The following is a 6,216-nucleotide window of genomic DNA, read 5'->3' as shown; positions in this document are numbered from 1 at the left end:
AAATCGATTGGAAAAAAATGTCATTGTAAACATTGTGCATAATTTTTGGTGCACATGATTTAAGCACATTTTCTAGAAATTAAAGCAATACAAACCTGGATAACTTTTTGAATAAAATGAAAATGTGGACATTGTTGCAAAAAAAAAATCGTAATTTGAACATCTTATAAAATTCATGGGTGATCTTTCGGACTTATCAGAAATTATGATTTTTAAAATCATATTGTTTTACATTTATACTTTAATAAAAAAAAAATAAAATATCACTCAAATTGCATAGAACATTTGTACAGTTTTTCTGTATTTTTATATGAATTGGTTGTCTTTCAGGTGTTTATAATGTTACCAAAAGCGAAATGATCTTTAAAATGAAATTCATGATTTATACAATACTACATGGGCGATCTGACTCGGGATTTAAAGAGAATTAACAAATGGTCCACACTTCTAATACATTTATTGTCATCGAAATCATCACTCCTTCGTCAATCAAATCAATTGATTATCTGCTCTAGTCAAGATCTCACTGCTGTGCACTGGGAGTAAGCTTCACATGCCTCCCTGTACTGACTTAGTCCACAATTAATTGTAGTCTACATTGCGATGTAGAGAACCTATTGTTGATTTTTATAAAATTATTTGTATTTTCATATAATGACTTGAATTAAGTTTAAAACGCAAAAGTCAAGTATAATGGTCCAATTGTACTCTAAACAGAAGAGTTCATTTTGAACACGTCTCTTTCTTACTAAAGAACCTACTGTTGATTTTATAGGATTTTATTTGCTTGTGTGGTGATAAAACTTCTTGAATGCAATTATGTTGGTAGGCTGCATTGACAAAAATTGGACTGTTTATTCTTTAATCAGATTTCTTCGATTATCAATTTTTATACTTATCAGAGGTATTTCGATACAAAACCTAGCTAAAAACACTCCCAGACACATAAGGTACATGTATGTGAAATTTCAAAAAATCGACCCAGTCTATAGGGAACGAACTCACACACACAGACAAAGTGGTTTTATATTTAAGTAGATAGATACTCTGAAAATGAATTATTAGTCAGAAGAAATTTTTTTCTTACACAAAACCAATTTGAAACAATTGTGTGTTAATATAATAATTCGTATACTGGATCCTAATTTTTTATGAAATTGTATTTCATTAGCTTTCCTAAAATAACGTCAGTGGTGATCAACATATTTTTTCCTGGTTTTGTAAAATTAACTTTAATTTTAAAAGCATAGCATTTGTTGACTTTCTTTTTGTATGATGTTAACTATTGAAAATAAATCAGCGTTTTATTTAATGTTCTTTTCAAAAATTATTTGACTATATAAAAACTATTAAAATATGTTTGCTGTTCTCAAAAAATTCTTTTCCTCATTTTTGTGTTATTCTCGCAAAGAAAATTATACTAAAATAATTTTAGGAAAAAGGAATTACTTTGAGCTTAGACAGTTATGGAGAAGATAATATTTGGGAAGAGAAAGTAATTTCTTTGGTGGAATTCGTTGTCAGAATCTGTTATTGCGAAAATAAAATTCTGCAATGTAAGAGAACAAACTACTAGCATTGCAACTAAAATAAAGATTGAAAAATAAATTGAAAGAGAAAATGATTCAAAGAAACAGAATAGGAGGAGTCGAAAATGCACAGAACAAAAGTAATTTTTAAAACCAAGGAAGTTGTTTTTGGGTTTTTACACGCAATATGCAAAATTGTATTTGTGTTATGTTGCTGCAAAAATAATGAGGCTTTTTGACGTTCAACTTTAAAAGATCATAACTAACTTTTTTTTATAATAAATTTAATTAATCTATATAATAATCATTAGAATCGACATATTTTTGTTGATGAGAAAAAAGTTTATTTATCCAATTAGCATTGAAATCCGGAGTTCTGGAAGTGATGAAGTCGTTGAGAGCCGATTCCACATCATCTCGGCTGTTGAATCATTTTTTGCGCAGGAAGTTTTCGAGATGCTTGAAAAAGTGATAATGGGTGAGAGAACCAGTGAATATGGTGGATGAGACAGAGTCTTGCCCAATTCGTTCAGTTGAGCAACATGTGGGCGAGCGTTGTGATGGAGAAGAATTAGTCCCTTCATATTGACCAATCTCGGATACATACCTTGAAGCTTCAGGTGCATTTCGTCAGTTTGCCATAATCATTTCGCCTGTGATGGATGATACCGGCTTCAGACCACCAAACAGTCACCATAACCTTTTTTTGGTGCAACTTTGGCTTTGGGGAGTGTTGTGGAGCTTCTCTGGTATCCAACCACTCTGCCAAACGTCGCCGGTTGTTGTAGAGGATCCACTTCTCATCACACGTCACAAGCTGCTCAAGAAATGGGTCGCTTTTGTTGTACAGAAGGGGCATTGAAGACGATTTTTTATTATTCTTCAATTCATACGGCATCCAAAGTTTTTGATTTCCCTATTTGCTATAAATAACAAACGACTGTTGAGTGGTCGACCTATAGTTCAGCAACTTCTCATATGGTTTGGCGAGTATCGGCTTCAATTAAGGCTTTCAAATGTTTGTTATCAACCATAGTTGACCGGTCATGACTGTCTTTATCTTTGTGGCTCTCATCCCCATTGCAAAGTTTCTTGAACCACCTTGTGACACATGTTCTTTAGTGGTTGCTGTATCAAACGCATCATTGATATGACGAGCTGTCTCGGCAGCTTTTTGGCCTAGTAACTGTTCCAAAATCATGCCGATTTTAATTTTGTCCATGCTGTCGAAAAGCCTGCAAAAAATTAATGTAGAAATTGAGAATGGTAACGAATAACACAATTTGATAGAGCAAAAAAAAACGCGCTTCAAAATTATATTATAACATGATTATATATATATATATATATATATATATATATATATTATATAACATGATTATATATGTATCAATGAATTAATTCAGAAATCATATATAAAAGTTACATCTGTGAGAAAAGGATATTGTTTTTGCACCAACCTAATTATATAGTCAGGTTAAGCACTTGCAGGTTGAAACAAAGTTTACAAATAATCCTTTTAAAAAAAAGTCATTACACTGACGTCATTTTGAAATTGAGAAGGTAAAATAAGTAATGAAATTTTATTGGCTGAAGTGAAATGTCTTGGTAGAATTGTCTTTTTTTTAGGAGATCTGCATATTGCAGTTTATAAATTGTCTGGATTTCCTCTAAGCTACCCAGAATTGAATGTATGCGTCGCTGTCATTGCAGGACTTAACTATTGTAGTTAACGCTATATTGCATATTGCGTGCCTGACTGTTTTCATTAGTTTTCCAATCCTGTAAGAATGGATTTATTATGTCAGCGAATTTATCTAGATTTGTTTCTCCTACTTTTTTGTATCAGTTAGTGTCATAACAATCCTCTATTGATACTTATTATATGGGACAAAATATGTTATTATAACTTGTTCACTATAAAGAAACATATAACATTAACAATAATACTATATAATCACAAACACAACAAACCTTATGATGAAATACGTGAATTTTCGTGGACATTTTTCAATGGAAAAAGGTATAAAAGAAAAGCATTCAATAATACAAAACTATAATTGAGATAATGACACGACAAACTACAAAACCTATGTCTTTGACCCATGACTACTTTCTTAACTTTAATACCATTATCGTCAAAAGCCATTTGTGATCGTCGAAGATGATCTGGTGACCTATAGCGCAAGATAATAAGAACAAGTCGAATCTAAAACCATCTCAGAAATACCACACAATAAGTATAAAGGCCAAACCTGAAAATCTAGAGAAGCTTATTGTTGTGGGGGACAAATCACCCCTATTTTAAGAACTAAGTGGAATCAACCAGTGCTATGAATACCGCTGGTTTCAGAGACTAGATGGAAACATTCATACCATGTTTAACCGCATGCTACGAATATGTTCCTCTCATACCACTTTAGTGGCTCTTGTATTCTTTATGATAAATACATATTATATTTATACACTTTACACTACTTGTTTCTTTCATTTGTAACCACTAGCACTTATATACTGAATTACTTCATGAAATACAACAACACAGGATGGTGCTTTTACATTATCAGAACAAAATTTTGTAGTCGATAAATGGAGCTTTCAGATAAAAACCAATTGGTTTCTACTGAATTTTTCTTGTCAATTCTCATAAATTAAAATGGTAACTTCCAAATTATGCAGTCGAAATTACCTAAATATTACTGAATTATTAAAAAAACAAAACAAATTTAATCGTGCTAGCAGGAGAAAAATTGTGGCCATCTTGTTTTATAAAATAAAGCGAAACGAAACCATAAAAGAGGGAAGTAACTTTAATACAAAACAAATGCCAAAAGTCATGTAGAAAATCAAAAATACGAACTTTATTTGAGCAAAACTTATAAATATCGCACTGATCCTCAGGTCCATTTGTAAAATTCTAAAAACTTTACCAGAATGTTCCAAGAATTATGGGGGGGGGGAATTATCCCCTTTTTAAACTCCTGTTTCTTACATAAGCAAACACGATCCTGTTCTTCAAATTCTATTTTCTTTTATAAATAATCGATTTTCTTATTTTTTTTTATAAAATCATCTTTAAAATATGAGGAATTCGTAGATACCACTGTTTTCATGTGAAATTCAGTATTACGAAATGTCGTTCTAATAGTGTAGAAGCGCCCGAAAGATTGTATAACCATTAACTCAGAAAATATGAGAGCCGTCAACATTATGGCAGGAGCAGAAATCATATCTCATAGTAGATTTTTAGCAAAAAAAAAAAAAAACTTATGTAAAGACGCTTATCAAACATCTGATGGAAATAGATGCAATGAAAGTTCCTGGCAAAGTATTTAGCTCGAAGTTAGGGGAAATTAAATTTTCTAAATAACCGTTTAAGAATCATAGAATACAACTAAGCTGAACCATTATGTGTACATATCGAGAATAGCCCAATAAAAGCAAAAGATGATTGTTTAGTTGCTTTTCATGAGAAAAACAAAACTTAAATGACTATTCCTCTTGATGACTGTTATTCAGAAGATCAAAGCTAATGTTTGCCATATTATGCATCAATAGAAGCTCATCCTTCCTGTTGATGTATACAGTTCTGGCATTGACTTTTGTAATATATATGAAAGTATCAAATTGTTAACGAGTTTACATTTTTTTAAACTGGTAAAATAAATTTGACATGCAGTGTATATGAAAATATCACACCTGAAACCAATATTTCTGAACACTTTTATGCACTTTCAGTTAGTTGCTCAAATAAGGGATCTGGAGATTAAATGGTTTCCAATTTAGAAAACGAGTTTCCAGATGTGCAGTACATTATTACCAGGAAGAAGGTGTGTTCTTTTTTGTAAACCTCAAAACCTTAATTCTTGTTTCATTATCTTTACATGCGGATTCCCATTAATGAAAATAACACAACGCGTACACTTGGTTTACTGGCATCTTATTTTATTCTCGCGCCATTATCAACAATACAGGTCTGTCATCGCCAAGGGACGTTACTCTAGCGGTGTAACCTGAGATTAGTTCCTCATGCAACATCTTCCCTCTTTTAAGAACAACAACAAAGAAAAAAGATCCAATAACAAAAACACAAAATAACTAAAATACAAAAACAAAACAATGCTTTGTCCTTGTGACCTAGGCCTTCACTGGGCTGACTACCCTTCGGCCTAACAGGGATTATTCTGCCCTTTCTACTTGGACTCAATTAGTTCGTATAGTCTTTGAATCTAGCCGGATTCCTTACTAGTCTCCCTGAACATGTCATCCTGATTCCTTCAGTATTTTGGTTTGCTGGGGATGGTGTCGCCGGCCTCATTCCTTCTCTTCTATTACTTTCGAGCCGAGGTGTTTGCGAATTACAAACCCCTTCTGTACCTGGCAGTTCAGTTATTGGTGCCTCCTCGCTAGGCCTTTGGTATGACTGAGGGATCAATGATGGTGATGGGAGTGCTTCTACTGTTTTTTTTTAAATCCACCCTATTACATTTGAGCAACTCCCCATCAACTTTGACATGGTATGACCTCTTATCCAGTCTCTGCCACACAACTGCCTTCTTTCACTCTCGCTGACCTTTTATGTGTGGTTTAATACGTACCACATCTCCATGTTGCACTGGCTGAAGTGGTTTTACTTTCTGGGTTAAATAATGCTTTTGCTTTCTGCTGTCCCACTTCACTGTTTTGC

The sequence above is a fragment of the Euprymna scolopes genome, chromosome 45 (genome assembly GCF_053919585.1).
Source record: "Euprymna scolopes isolate OS-2025 chromosome 45, ASM5391958v1, whole genome shotgun sequence".
Lineage (NCBI taxonomy): Eukaryota > Metazoa > Mollusca > Cephalopoda > Sepiida > Sepiolidae > Euprymna > Euprymna scolopes.
Note: the sequence above shows the minus strand (reverse complement) of the source record.